This window comes from Corvus brachyrhynchos, unplaced genomic scaffold, assembly GCF_000691975.1.
Source record: "Corvus brachyrhynchos isolate BGI_N302 unplaced genomic scaffold, ASM69197v1 scaffold381, whole genome shotgun sequence".
In the NCBI taxonomy this organism is placed as follows: domain Eukaryota; kingdom Metazoa; phylum Chordata; class Aves; order Passeriformes; family Corvidae; genus Corvus; species Corvus brachyrhynchos.
Genome location: NW_008236219.1, coordinates 617,210 through 633,973, shown reverse-complemented (window position 1 = coordinate 633,973; position 16,764 = coordinate 617,210).

Sequence of the window (16,764 nt, the reverse complement as noted above, 5' to 3'; positions counted from 1 at the left end):
CCCCGCGCCCCAGCCCTCCCTCACACAGCGGCTTTGGAGCGCTCCCCCAGGCAGGGGCTCGGCGCGGAAGGGGAACGAGGAGTCCCCGGCCGTCCCCGCTCGCTGCTACCTCTGCGGCGCGACTCCCACATCCCGCCCGGTCCCTCTCCCCCTCCCCTGTACGAACAAAGAGCGCACTGTGTGCTCGGCGAGGGCTCATTAATATTACACGGAAAGAAGCGGGGATATGCAAGACAATTGGATGGCTGTGGACGGGAAAAACATTGAATACGCAAAATAATGCCCCCCAAAGAAAAGCCGAGCAACCCGGGTGGCTGTAAACAAGGTTTCCTGGTTGTGTTCTGGGGTAACCCGGGTCATGCTAGGAAGGATACCCACATATCACAACAGCAAAGAGCCTTTTAACAAACATTATAGAGCAAAGAACTACTTAACAAACTTTTATCTCTAAACTGTGGGGGAGAAATGAGAAAGATGGACAGGGAAGTGAAGAAGGAACTGGGCATTCAGAAATGCAATGCACATTAAAAGCCATCTAGTCTTGTCACAGACATAGGTGGGGCACTCATACTATTAATTCTGTATGACCTTTGTATAAAACTCAAGTAATACCTGAAGGCAAAAGGCTGCAGCATCATAGTTCCTACTTTTTTTCCAGTGTCTGAAAACCTACAGGTTTTTCCAATATTTTAAATACATAAGCAGCAAAAATAGATTTATCATCACGATCTCCTGTTCCACTGCATCCCCAACTCTACCAATGGTTCCCCTGTATCACAGAGTGGGTGAGCTGATGTTCCTGTTCATGAGCTTTGGTCTCAAGACCATACAATCCCAAGAGGTCAGATGTTGCTTGTCCTCTGGAATGGATTCCAAAGCAGAACACCAAGCTCCCTGTTCTGCTACACATCTCCTGGGTTAAGTTCAGAGAGAAACCCTTAATCTCTTGACACCACAACGGTTTTGTTGCTGTTTTATAGGAAGGTAATGTTTTTATGTTAGGTGCTGGACAAGTGTTTTGACACAAAAGCAGCAAAACTAAAGAGAGATAAAACCATTATCTTTTGTTACCATGCCTTACAGGAGGTTTTTCATTTAGAAATGAAGAATTGAGGCCCTCATGCCACAAACACATACATTACAGACCTGGCTTTTCATACATGACTAGCACCAGGGAATTCAATGGAATTACTCACATGAGCAAAATTGGGCATGTGCTTGTTACAGCACCCCTGCCTTAAGCCCAAATCTTGCCTTTAAAGCTTAAAATGCAAAGCTTTTGGAGATAAAAATAGTAACATCTGACCACTCCTACCTACCTTCTAGGTCTATGAAAGGAATGTGCAGTGCACAGTAACTTCCTTTACCTGTGTGGCAAAGGCACCACTCTCCAAAGGTTACTGATGTCAAAAGTGACCTTTTTTCTTAGACATGCAATGCTGACAAGTGCCATGTATTATGTAAACATTTATTTACAGGAATAACATCTAAGGTTTCCATTTTACCTCAGGGTAACCTGATGCATATTAAAAGACAAGTGCTTTGAAAGCTGACCCAGCCTCCATCCAACAACTGACCAGGAAAAATATTGGAAGGAATTTCTCTGCAAATAGAGACAGACTCACATTGTACAGAGAGTAAACAGTGCTTTGGCCAGATCAGTGAATATTTTTTTCTTGAGGAAGGACTTCAGATATTCAATGTTTATTTATACACACTGTCACCACTCCCATATCCAAGAAAATACTGGACCATCTTTAACATGAGATATGCAACATCATCTTCTCTAGGTGTATATCCAGGCCTCTCTTTGAAAGGGTGAAGGCTTTCCTTTTTTTTAAGTGTAAAATTTGAGCTTGAAAAACAAAGCTGGTAATATTACCCTGCTTCAGAAAAACACTTAAATTCAAAAAAATAAAGTGATCAAAATCTCCTGACATAGCCCATCACCTTCCAGGAAGGTATTTCAGTATCCATGTACATCCACCCAGCTGCAGATGGAAAAGATGTGGGTGATGGTGTTCAACTACATCCAGCAGCCCAGAGCCCAATGGACCATCTGAAGATCCCCATGCCCGACTGCGGCTGGGGCACATTCTTAAACACACAGAAGCCAAAACAACCCTCAAAACCAAACAGCACCAAAAAAAAAAATCACTTTCTTCACTCTATCCAAAGGCATTTCTGAAAACGCTTAAAACTACTGCAAAGGCTCATATGCACCTTTTGGGTATAAATTACCTGATTTCAAACCAAGCAGACAACAAAGTTTGCTCCAACCGCAGGCTAAAAAGTAATGAAATTACTCATTTTTGGTCTTCACTGCCTTAACAAGTTTTTTCAGTCTTTCTCCTGGAGGAAGGCTTCCCTCACACACACTGTAAATGCACACAACAAAGAGCCAGTAAGTGAGCCAAGAAATGTTTATTGCTTAGTAATGCACAGAGGTAGGAGCTGGAAGCCACACTAGACGAAAAGAAAGAAAACCAATTAGGATTTTATTTGAAATCTGACTAGAAATACTTGGATACCATTTCTCTACAAAATACTTGCCTTAGTAGGATTACCACGGAGCTAGACTTCTAAAAATGTGCTTTCTGTGCATTTTTGTATCCCTGCAAAAAAAAATTCCTCACTGCTGGAGAGGAAGAGTGGAGATGTTAAAGCATGAACCTTCCATATACACCTGGAGCACATACACAAACTTGCACACACAAACATAAGCCCAGCCAAAGGTCAGCAAGAGCCAAAACGATGAGAAAGATCACTGAAAACAGCCCTCAGGAGTTTCAAAACCTGGGTCCTCTATTCTTCAAAGGAAACCAGATTGTTAAATGCTGAAAAAAGTGCTTTTGATATGAGATTAAGAAAGAAAAACAAACCAAATTTATAAACTCTCCATACACAGGGTTCTCACTACCAGCACGAGGTCTCATGACTGGAATGAACTGTCTCTACCAGCATTGTAAAGGAGCATCGGCAACTACAAATCTGCCTATGAGCATTCCTGGAGGGTAGGACATGAAACAATCATCTCTTTTTTAAGAACGTGGAGACCTCAGCAGACTGATTGTCCACTGTTGTAATTTTTCAAGTCATGATAAAAATGCTGAAAATAAAAATAACTATCAAAGTAAAAATCTGATGCATGGTTAGGCTACTGAAACATTGGTGTTCGTTTTGTATCGCATTTCCAATTGCAATCTACTATAAGACACCGAACAAACCTCCATAATACCCGCTGGTACTGCAAGACAACAGGGCATTTTCCCCCTGCCAAACAGTTATTTTATTGTGCATGCTCGGGTGCGCAGAGCAGACTCTTCTGCTGTAGCTATTAAAAATCAAGTGTAAATAGTTCAGTATTGTGTGCATTTAATAAAAAGTTGGGGAGAAAAAAGTTCCAATACAAATTGCTTTTGATGAACATAGTTGAAAATAGCATAGTTGTTGGAAATAAAGACTCTTCTAAAATCACTCAGAATTATGTAATGCAGCAGAGGAGGGTTGTGGGGGACAGTTTGTGTTTCCTTCTTTATTCTGTGTAGTTCTGGAGAAGTTGTGATAGGTTCAACAATCCTTATATCCACACACAAAACTAACTTGACAAAACAAAATCAAGCTCACAAGCTCAGATTTATCAACTGCAAAGTTTGCTTAGGGAACTAAATGGTGAATTGATGCTTTTTATTTTGGAAATTGTGCATATTAATAGATGAGACAATGAAGAGAAAAGACAAATGAGAGTCAAGGTTGACTGCAAGACCTCTCTTGTCATGAAAATGAAGACACCTTAGAGGGATCACCATAGCTCCACTATTGCTATCAACCATAATGTTAATAACAATAAACCCTTGAAAGATTCCTGATGGAATAAGAGTACTTTGGCTGAATACTCCTAAATTTTCATTTTTTTAATAGACAAATATTGAATTCCCTGTATTTATCTTCAGCTTAGAATGTCTTTATGGCTTTTATTTTCATGTACTTCCCAGAAACCATAAGGACTATGGCAGTTTTATTATTTTTACCCTACTGAAAACTGAGATTTTCAATATATTACTTCAGGAGACATTAAGAGAAAAGCTGCAAGGTGCATAACTGAACTGCTGGTGTGCTCTAGGTATGCCTGACACATCAGCTGATTCTTGCACCAAGCAAACACACCTAAATAAGCTTTTTTTTAAATCAGACAGATACATCTAAAAATAAATACATTTTGAAAGGCTAAAAGACTAGAATGCAAACAGCTGCTCTTTTTTTTGTCATGCTTTTTAACCTGCGAGCTGTACCAGGGTGGGTGATGCTGTGCCCAGGGTGCTAGGAGACAGTAGGTCAGGGCATCTGCCCAGACCTCGCTTTTTCCACCCTGAAAGCCCCGGTCTGGCCGCAGGCAGCCAGGATACCTCCATCCTGGAAATGCCACTCCATGGAGTGCCCAAAACACTGGTACCTCCAGTGCCAGCACATGACAGCCACAAAACCTCTGGCTGCAGACATTGGCACCTGCTGCACAGCCCTGTGCATGACCTGGGAGCCTCCGCTGTGTCGGGGTGCAGGGAGACATCTGCTTATGCTGATTAAAACATCCTGTAATACTTGTTTTGTGAGTTTTATAAGGGGAAAAAATACTGCCTTGGTGGTGAAAGTCATCTAGCGTAGGCAAGGCAGCATGGGGCTTGGAGCATTCCTTGGCTGCAGGCCACGGTCCTGTAACTGATTAAGGTTGCTGCACTTGTGACTGAGTGATAATTGAGAGCCCAATAAATCCCCACACAAGTATTTTTCACTCAGAGATGGAAAGCAATTGTTATGGACCCTCATAAGGAGCTGCAAGTGGTAAAATTAGAGCTAATATTAAAAATATAAAGAAAGCCCACAGATCACTCCCAACTTCCTTGCCCAACGTTCACATTTTCAGTTAAATTTCCAGGAGTGTCAAATGCACCAGGACTATACCTTCAGGCTTTCAGCTAAGTCATCCCCAGCACGAACTCAAATCATTCCCATTCCTCAAGATTTTGTTGAGTACTCCCTGGTCTTCCTTCCCCCTACCCCAGGTCTCATTTATCTGCATAGGCAGCATTGCTTTAGCCAAGGTCTACGTGCTATTCTTTTTCCACGGGAAAAGAAAAAAAAAAACCAAACAAAAAAGGCAAAAAAAGCAGAGCTGCAGCTGTTCAGGATTCCTTGGAAAAGGAGGAAGACAGATGTAAGTAGTTACCCTCTGAAGATTCACAGGGATCAGTGCCTGAACAGCATTTTGCTCTGTCCCTCATGTGACTGCTTAATTAGGTGTTGATTCACTCAGTCATGAGACACAAGAAAACAGGGCTGCAAGCCCCAACGTCAAAGAAAAAGTAATGCCTGTTCTGCCAGTTTCTGTATTAGTAAAGCACAAAAGGGACATCCAGTTCTGAGAAGCAAAACTTGTGTTTTCTTGCCCATAAACCAATCCATCACATCATTTCAACCTTTCCATATTAAAAAAAAAAAAAAAGGTAAAAAAAAGAAATATGTATTATTTCAGAGAAAGATGCTTGTGAATTCCCTGATTATTCTCGCCTGTGAGAGTCAGGACCAGCACAAGTGTCCAAAGCGTGAGCTCCCTGGCCAAGCTCTGAAGCCCTGAGAGCAGTGTCCCCTTCCATCTGATAATCCAGGTCCAGGCTGCTTCAGAATATCAGGCTTTCTTCTGGGGTTTGTTTGCTTTTGGAAAAAGAATACAAGCTATTTTTCTGTGGCTTTATTCCTGTTAAATGAATTTCTTGGCCTCCTTAGTACCAGAAAGCTTTTCTGTTATGGGGTCTGGTTACCATAGCAACAGGCTTAAAAAATATCAAAGAAATTTTCAGGACATGGTAAAGCAATTTCACAAACTGTGTATAGTAGAAAAAGCTGGTGGACACTTATTTATATGTACTTAGTTCAAACAAGGTCTGATGTAGCGATAATCCCAAAATGCTGCTCTCAGTCCAAATTCTGGGGTTGTAGAGGACTACAGTGAACTTTAGCTTGCTGTGTTACCAGGTCATTTACCAAGACAGTCACATAAAATTAATATATGATGACAATTTTTCCCATGAAGGTGACATTGAAGCTCAGTGTGTCATTGAAATGCATTAAATGCCAAAAGCTTTTTTCCTGAAGAATACGACCCCCTAAACCTTTGATTTTAAATATTGTCTGCTTTCAGTCTCACCCTCCTCATTTGTGTAGATTTTACAACTTATTTAAAACACATGCCTAGTGCTAAGCACATGAGAGGGTTCATTGGGAGCAACCAAACTACTTAGACTTACAGCACATGCCTAAGCACAGTTCTGACTCAGTCTTACTGCCCCCATCAGCTTCACCAAAATCCCATCTCAGTTACACAGGAACAACTGCAAACTAAAGACAGAGGATGATTACACAAACAAGTATAAGAAATTCATATCTATGGAATGAAATCCCAGACTGTCCTATCTGTACATGATGCTCATTTATACCAACATCCCACAAGTCCTAATGATAGATACTCCCCATGAATCAACAACTGCCTGACACCAGTGTTGGTCACTTGCCATCTCAGCATCCTCCAACACCTTCAAATGTATGATGTGGCTCAATTCTACAATCTTTCTGCACACAGAGTGGTTACCTGCTGCCATAAGCCCAGAGGACTTTAACCCATCCCTTTAGTTAACCTTCAAAACCACTAACCATCAAGTTCACTGCATTTCAAGGCTATTGCCAGGCTCCAAACCTGAAACAATTAGGAATGATTTCACAGATCTGCCAAATAACACTAACGAATATCTAGGTGGACTGGATCTATCCTACAGCTGCTTTTCAGGAGGGACGACTTTTCTGACTTGGCTCCAGCCCATGCACTGAACATCCCTCCCTTACTGGCTCTACGAGTCAAACAGGCCCCTACTTAATTTGCAGAAGGGATGAGATCTTGATTTGTGCAGATACTGCAAGGGTCCCAAGACTACTGTGAGGACCCTAGACTGCTCAATTCTCCAAGGCAAGAGTCAGGCTGCTCAAGTGTTTTCCAAATTAAGCATGTAAAGGTGACCTGAAACTATTTCAGGTAGATCTATATAGAGCAGACACTAAAGACATTCCCTGACTTCACTTTTATGTAACTCATAAGGACATGAGGACAAATAAAAATCAGATGCTTGAGCAAGCCACAACTTCATTTAACATTGGAAAAAAAAATACAAACTGATGGAATAATGGAGCAGCCTGGCACCTTCAAGCAAATGCACTGGAACTGTGAGGTCCTAAACACTTTGGTTCCCCACAGCAGAAGAACGTGTAGAAATGCATTTAGCTATCAGCTAAGACCTGCTCAACCTTTAAACCAAACTTAACACAGTGCTCTACTGAGTTTGCTTCATTGTGCTTTGCTCACTGCCACAAGGAGCTCTGTATCCTCAGGCTCTCTGCCATCCCCTTCGGTTTTCTAAGTCTCACTACAAGCTCATGGTTTTGGGTTTCCAAGAATGGTAGGAATGCAAAATACAATGTAGGACTGGCCATTGCCCAAGCTCTTCAACACGACTATCCATCTAGAGGGATTTTCCACAGCAGAAAAACTGAATTAGTCAAGTGTTACTGAGAACCCCACATGACAGATACATGGCAGCTCTGAGCATCAGCTGAACACAGCCCTTACATGCCCCAGAACTTTTCTTACTGCTAAAATCTTTGTCTCTGATAAAGAAACTCCAGGTTCAGCTCAACATGCCCTCCCTGGGTATCAGCACTGAAAAAAACCTCACTCCAAACACACACCTTCCTTATCACGGAACTGAGCTGGAACACACAGTCCAAACCAGCTCTGCCTGACAGAATCAACAGAATCACTTGATAAAACCTACATTGTTCCACTGGGAGAGGCTTTACTTAATCAAGATATATATGTATATTTACTGTATGTTCAATAAACCCCTTTTTGCTGGTAGTAATGGAGTTGATGTGAACATAATTCCACACACTCCCAACCACCACAGCTTGCCAGCAGATTTCAGTCTGTCCACATGAGCATCCTTAAAATGTGGAACCCGAAGCAGCCTAGGGCTGCAGGTAACCTGCTGTGAACCAGCCACAGCACTACACAAAGCTGTTTATTCCACTGCATCAAGAGGAAAGAAAGGCTCACATGCTGGACAGCAATAGCTGTCAATGCCACCAGGACATTTTGGACTGGTTTATTTTTGTTGGGTCATTTTTTCGTGGTCTTTTTAAAGGAGCTGTAAGTAAGCCAAAGTAATCACTCCCTTAGCCTTTTGTTTCCCTTTCCCCTTCCCCTTCTCATGCACATCACTTGATGTGACACAGCAGTAACCCCAAACAGGATGCACCCCACTGCTTGTGGCAGAAGGAGGAAGGGACAGCACAGCACCGAGGGGAACCCTTCAGAGGGGAGAGGCAGCACTGCAGGCCTCAGACAGGACAACACTAAGAAGAGAACAGAAGAATAGAAGGTAAAGCGAGATGGTCATTAATTCTCTTCTTCTGTGTGTGAGTACATGTGTGTAAATACAAGTTCCCGAAGCAGAGCACCAAGCAGGGACAGTGACAATGAGGGAGAACACTACAAGGAACAAAACTTCCCAAGCAAAATGAATCACAGAATCACTAAAGTTGGAAAAGTCCTCCAAGATCATCAAGTCCAACCTTTGACTGAATACCATCATGCCCATAAAACCACTAAATCCTGTAAAATGTATGTATGTAATCACAGCATCATACAAGTGCTTCCAACTACACTTGCACATGTACCTTTGTAACCTTCTGTACACAGGACAACTCCAAAATGCTTGTATTTATACAGCATCTATCAGCCCCCAAAATCGCAAAAATCTTAGCATTATGGCTCTGATCTAAGAAGCAAAGGAGTCTGCCCAGTGTTACATTACAGCAATTTAGGCTTGTCTACACAGTGCAGTGCATTATCTGCACACAGATAATGAATTTACCTGTCTCACAGCTGGGGGAAACACCAAAGTTCTTCTCTTACAGACAACAGCTGAGCAAGGTTTCTGCTTTGTGGTATCCTGATTGCTGTGAGGTGAGACAGGTGTTTGCACACTCAGAGCCATGATGGCAAATGAAGGCACCCGGGTATATTTTGAAATATACAGATATATGTATTTTGTCTGACACAGACAAATATATACATACATGTGACAGATCTAACAGTGAGGTCTTTCCTGCTCTTGTGATCTTTTTTCTTCCAGCATGAATATCCTTTAGCAAAGCTCAAGGCTTTGGCACTGAAAGCCTTCAAACCCCAGTGAGGATGCTGAGGACTTCATAGAACTGGGCTACTTGGTATTTGCCTTAATTTTTAAGTTTCATATAAAAAACAAATTCTTGTCAAACTCCCTCTTCCCTGTATATTTTCTTCTCCTCTGTTTTCTCAATCCATACAGATGAGAACAATTGCCATTACTGAATCTTACATTATCTTGCATGGATTTTTTCTTCAATGTGGGCATAGACTAATGTCACCTCCTGAGTGCAATTCAGCTGGTTTGTCCTGCTAGCTACTAATAAAAAAGACCAGTGTTTAAATGAGTATATACTAAATCCAGGTGGGCAAAAACACAACAAAATCCCAAACCAACAAAACCTATAATACCTGGTGTCTTGTCTTTTGACCCCGAAGTGAGAAAAAGCCTTACGCAACACACAAACATAAGCTACCTAGCAGTTTCTGGGCATTCTTCAATTGAAAACTAAAATCTGATGACACATTTTAAAATAGCTACATACTCAGGCTAACCAAAATTATTCCTTTGTTGAAAACTGCACAAAAGATAGTATGGAAAAAAAACCCTATTAAAAGTAAAATAAATTAGTCTTATTACAAAATGGTATTTTAGCTTATCTGAAGAAAGTTTGATAAATATTTCTTTATGCAAAGAAAAAATTCTGTTATAGCCTCAAAAGAACTTAAAGCTGCTTTGATTTTCTTTTTTTTTTTATTTCCATACATTTTTATTATATGTTTTGGAAAGTTCAGGATTAGTATCTCTTATATGACTAGTAAATATACCCAGTTAAGAAACCACCATGCTCATTTTCACAGCTTCTTAGTACTCCATGCTGTCAGTAGAACAATTTCCTTTTCTACTGAGCAAGTAGAGTAATTTCCAGTAACTCAGAGCAGCTGAAACATTTAAGTACTGGAAAAACCAACCACCTTTTTCTGTCTGACTATTTAAGTTCTATGTCAGAGTTTGGGCTGCCTTTAAATAGAAACACATTGTAAGCCAATTCACTGTCCTGACATTTGAGGCATTTCTTTAACTCTGTCTTAAGGGGTAATACTGTTATTTTTCCTGTAGGAACAAGAAAATTCTGGCAGACTTTGTCCCTAAGAGCTTCTCAGATGTTCAGATAACGTCATTCAACTAGAACAAGCTTCTGAGAAGGAGCACACCCTCCCGCCTGTTTCCTGCACACCCAACCACACAGCTTATCATCTGCACCCATTCTTCATTAACACCTGAACTAACACAGTTTTTTGCTACAAATTTCTGGTGTCAAGTTTCATGAAAAGGAGTAAACAAACCATTCAGCCAAGTCTCCAAACGGCAAGAACATTTTCTAGGTAAGGCTGCACGGGGGTGGCGTGGGGAGAGTGCAAAAATACTCGTCAAGAATCTCATTCATTTCCCATTGAACTCCTCACACGTGATGTGTTACCTTCTGCCCGACTGAAGCCTTCCATAACTACCCACAAACGTGGCAAACTAAGTGCTGAGCACACAGGCTTTGGAGGCCTGATTTTAACTTGGGACATGCATGAAACAAGAGAAATGTGGTTATGTAGCAGACAGTGTGTGCTTTAATACTCATCAGAAAGCAAAATAATTCAGCTGACAGAGGTTTTGATATTCTGGTATTCGCAGTAGTCCAGGACTGACCTTTCTTGAGGCTGTCCCCTGCAACCTATGCAGGGCAAACTATGGAACCACATGACTACTGTCTTCCTCCAACATGCCCATACTGTGGCTGTCCCCATGGACATGGCCATTTGAAACAGGAATAGACGAGGTGCAGCCAGCTCAGAGCTTCACAGGTACCAAAGCGCAGGAGGCACGCAACAGCACCCACAGCATTTTTACTAGAGAAACTCAGCTCACTCAGACTTCTGTTCTCACAGTCTCCACCAGACACGACTGAAGTCAATCAAAAGGTTTAGAAATTACTAAGGGGAGTGCAAGGCCAAGTACTGCACTCCTTGAGCCACCATTTCCATAGCTCCTGAGGCTAAAATAAAAATAAGAAGGCATATAGCAAAGCAACAGTTCCTCTGAGCAATGCTCAAACCATTTACCTTCTCTCTCTTTGAGTGGAAAATGACACAGGAACTGGGGTGAAGATACTACTCCGGCTTAAACAGGCACATAGCCAGGATCTAAAGTCAGGGCTGAACTGCGTTCAAAATTTCTTCATTTATCAACTAAAACAGATGGAAGAGAACTGTAATTTGGCTACCGTTTCTTCCCAGCTCTATATCACACAAACTGAAAGAGTATAAGGTTTCTGGTACTATTACAAATTTTATGTTTTGCTGACATTTTAGCCGGAGCAAGGGAAAAAACATTTGAAAATGCTGAGAGTGAGGCACACACAGATCTGGAGGGGCATGAAACACCATTAATGCACAGGGCATGATCAGTACCCAGAGTAAAGGAAATGTGATTGTTTCTGTGACGTATTTTACTCATTTTAGACCAAAATGACTACTGAGGATGTTGCGATCCTGGAGAAACAGAGCAGGACCAGCGGTGATGGATCATTCTCATGCCTGAAGCTCACTGCTATCAGCAGGGGCTGTTGCAGGCCCACGCTTGGGTACAGCTAACCCTGTTCACGTGGGCAGGGGATACCTACAGCCAGGATTGTTGTTACTGACACTGGCAGCACTGCAGAGTCCTCCACCTGTACAAAATGGGTTCTTTCAAGGCCAGAGTTTCAAAGACAGATAATATACAAGAGCTGGAAGATATCCAGATTATCAACCCAAAAGCATCAGACAAGACTGCTAAATATAAAAAGTTTTTACATACAGCCAAACTGTTTACGTCCAAAGGTTTAATTGCTTGATAAGAGCTATGAAATTAGAAAAGACAAAAAACTTTATTACAAGCATATTTTACTTGCAGATGCACCTCACATACATGCACTGTTAATACTCTAGATGTAGTTCATGGAATATTTTGTGCCGCAATTCACATGTTTGAACAAGTTTCTCTGCAGCATATTGTGTTCTGAATAATAGTATCTTCAGAAGCTATCAGTTTCAGAGAAGAAAAAGATTGTTTACGCAAATGTGCAGAATTAAGTAAAAGCTTCAGTTGAGCACTAAGCAACATTGTTAACCATGCATTGTTGTAAAAATAAATAAATCCTTTTCAATACAAAGACTACATAATAACCACTCACCTGTCTATGAAGCAGAACATATTTGGGCAGGTACTGTTAGAAATTAGTGACTGAATGTAGTGTTTATGGTCACATTCCTTAGGCACAAGAGAATCACATGTATTTTGCTCAAATATATTTCCCATATATTAATATTTCCCCTATATGAATTCTGCTACTACTCACTGTAAGGTGGAACAGAACAGCCGGTGCACTAGCAAACCAATTACTGATTACTAAAACTGCTTCCTGTTTTTAATGGGCATAACTTTTCTCCTCCAGCGGATATTTTACACATTAAGGTTCTCTATCTAACACCACAAACGCAAAATTTTTCAAGTCCTCAGAGACAAATTCTGCTCTTGGCTGATTCTGGAAGCCCAGCACAACCACACTGTGGATTCGCTGCTGCAACTGAGCTCTGCATTTTTCCTAATGTTACTCACAAACATGTGATCCTGCAGACATTCAGCTCCAGATGTAGCACTGGGAGGCAGCACAACCGCTGAGCATGAAACCACCACGTGCTTTACTTTCCACTCGTAAAACACACTGCTGAAGTGGTCACCTACAGCATTCAGCCAAAATTACAACACAAGTTTCAGGCTCCAAGTCACACTGGACCAGTTTATTCCAGAACAGAAGCTTGGATTCATCCAAGCTGTCACCATGAGCATACGCTAACTCAAAGCATACACAGAGCAAGGGATAAAGCCCTTTGAAAACACAAGGACAATCTATCAATCAACCAGAGGAGCTGATCATCCCAAGTCAGCAAGGTTTGTAACATGAGACATGTAAACACACCCTCAGTCACCTGAAAACGAGTGGTGGAATTGTTTCAGAAAAGAAGACGACCTCACAGTGCACAATCAGGTACATACACCCCATGCTCTTGGTACATCCTCATGCCTCATGATTTTACCTGCAGTAGGAAAGGGAAGAAACAGAACCCAAGAGTTTGTAGAAACACCTCCTTACAACACTTGCCAGTGTAACCCAAGTGTAAAGAAGCATTTCCACTTGAGTATATCTATACGTACATGATTCACTCACTCCAACCTCTCCTCAAAAAGATTTCTAAGTTCGAGGAAGGAGCTGAAATGCAGGGAGGGAAACCAAGAAAGTGACTGTTCCAAGGGCTGCTCAGTGAGGCAGGAGACTGCAGCTATCCCCAGACAACCCAGGCCATCCCATAGGGAAGAAGCGATGCCGCAGGCTGGGAGGAAGCAGAGTGTGCTCTGACAGAGCTGACCTCATGATGGCCAGGACGTGCAGGGCAGCCTCGTGATGCCAAATTCTCAAGTCACCACGAGCTCCCAGCCACCACAAGACATGCCAGCAGGAAAGGCAGCAAGGGTGACCTTTCACCTGTTAGCTCATTTTGTAATGAGCTTTACCTCCTGCTAAAAAACTAGAGAAAAAATGAGCAGAGGGTTTTTTCACTTCGCTGTTCATGTTCCCTGTTCCACAGGTGATGGGAAGAAGCCAAGGTGAAGCAAGGGCTAGGCAGAGTTCCCACCAGGGCAGGGAAAAACTTCCCAAGGCACAAAGCCAGGCAGACACAAGCACCCCAACAGTTTTCAAATTATTTCATCAGTCTCTGCACTCACATGCACCTAGCATGCTGGGAATATCAATCCAAGTTAATTCCTTCAGATCTGGTGATAATATGAGTAAATAATCACTGGATGGACTGCCAACCCTCTGATTATCAACTCCTTCAGTCACTGTACAGACCCAGCTTGCAGCTTTATTCAAAGCTAGCACCTAATTTTAAAGGACATGCTGCGTGTTTCAGGAGCACCACATTCCTACCTGGAGAAGCACTTGGGAGACCTAGAGAATGGTGGCAAGGAGGGCTTGGAGGGTGGCCCTTTCAGAAGAAATTATCAAAACTATCTCCAAGTTCCAGAGGTGCTTAGTGGAATCTTGTAGCTTGTATGTCTCTGTTTCCAAGACGAAAATTGACTTTAAGCATTGGAAGGTACATAAAAACTTACGTGACAGGAAATGCAAAACAGATTTTGGCACAAAGAAGTACTTTAGAAAACAGCGATATATTTCAAAACACAAGCCAAAGTCATCATAGCATAGAGAAAACTGTGCATAAATCAAAGTGAAGTATTTATTAAAAGTTGGTACACTCAAGCTAATGAAAGCACCAAATAGCCAAAACCATACTCTTCCAGACATTACAGAAGAGATGGATTTTTACAAAAAAGCGAAACTTAAAAGGACATTAAAAGGCAGAAATGAACTTAATAAAAGCACAGTAACATTTTAGATGTTTAAGAATTTGAATAGTCTTAAAAATTATGGCACAAAAGCTTTTTAAACTCATCAGGTAAGTGAAAAAGATAAAAGCTGGAGCTATTACAAAATAGGGTTCAGCTAACGCTCTTTTGGAAGATAGATTTTGAGGTGGTGAAATTCCAGGAGTTTTACAAATATTGACAAAAAGCCTTGCAGAATGCCAGAAATGAACAAACATAAAACATGCTGCTTCATTAATAACAGGTTTTGGTCAGGCTGGCCTGATGCACTGCTGAGGAACAGCTTTAAAAAGCCTTATGCAGAGCTATTAGGATCAGGAATTTGCTGGCTGCATTGCTCCCAAGAACTGACACAGTTTGGCAAGAGATCTGCTTCCCTGGGCTCAGCCAAGCTGTACACAAAGCTACCTGCTCCTGAGAATAAAGTTCTGTGGGTAAAACTTTTGACTGGAAATACCAGTATAAAGACAACTTTTGTGTTCCTCCTTCACCTTACTCCAGCCTCCACTTTAAAAAGCTGTAGTAGTCCCTGGCTACACATTAATAAATGTCTCTGAGTCTCTTTGCACTTTATTTCAAGAAATTAACCTCTGGTTCAAGAAGCAATTATGCCTTTGTAAGAAAGCATGTAGCATTTTTACTGTGCAAGAACAATAGCTCTGCAGAGGAACTGGCTCATGAAGCATCTTTGTATCAAGCTACCCATTTCCAACTCTAGGTTTATTGCATTCCCTTGATGAATGCCGCTGCCAAAAATGATGTGAAAGGAAACATCTCAGGATACCACTTAAACTCACTGCCACAGAGAACAGAAAGAGTCTGGGCTGACAGGGAATGCTTGCCTAGACAGATTTCAGGAAATACTACTCTGCAGTCAGCCTGAGGCCTTTCCTATCTCAGGAACCTGGCAAACTATCCTCTCAAATAAAGGAGCAGCACATATTACTAGAAGACCCCAAGAAAGCACATTTCCGGGATGACAAAAAATGGCTTTCTCCATAATAAAGAACATTTAAAATTATTTATTCCTGAATCTCCCAGCTTGCAAAACAGCACTCATTCTCAAAAATACGTAAATAACCAAAGCAAAGTCCTAAAGGAAGAATGTGCCCAAAGATACCCACCACAGCTGGTAAAACTTGAAACTGGAAGGGGTTCTGTCAAGCTTGAACAATCACCACACGGCAGTACCTCTACAACAGCTGCTTTAACAAGAGCAAAACAGAGTTTGCAAACATCAGTGGAATACCCCTCAGAATGAGATGGTTCTTTAGAGCTCCCTAGATTAAAATTTAAAAAAAGACACTGAGGCTTTTATTGAGCTGTAGTGTAAAAAGAACTTCTGATTAATAATCCCTCTATCCTCCAGCTAGGGAGGCAGGATGTCTAGAGACAGAAGGGAATGAGTATTTGAACTTTATACATAAGATGGAAAAAATCCCCACTGAGTTTCCCTCCTACATACAGCCCCAAAATGTGCAAGTCCCATAGTGCAGTGTTACAAGATCATCCCTCTCCCCCTGCCACATACTAATAGCGCTCCAAGTCCAGTCAGGATCCCAACACACATACTCTCCTGCAGAAACTCTGCTGCAGTCCTTGCAGCTGTATTTACCATTGGAAATACTGCACTACACACATCTTGACAAGGATATAAAGCCTCAGCCCTCTTGGTAATTTACTGAGCTTTGGGCTAAATCTACTGAGCCCATTTTGAAGAACAAAAAGCTGGTTGAGTTTTCAGTGACCTACCAGCTCCCTTTTTTCCAGAGGGCTGAAGTGGATCCCTGGAGAGCCAAGAAAGACACAGCAGCTGAAAATCACTATCTGTGACAGTCACTAATGTAAACGTCCAGTGGAATGTTTTGTGTGCCCATATAATATACAGCAGAAATGCACGGCTGCTTCTGCTTAATTTAAGGAAGTTTTTGTAAGATTATTTCTATTTTACTGGAACAGGGTTCATTTATTTACTATTTTAAAGTGTATTTCCATTTCAGACACATACAGCTTACAGCTCATGTGAACACCTTTATGTATTTTTACAGCA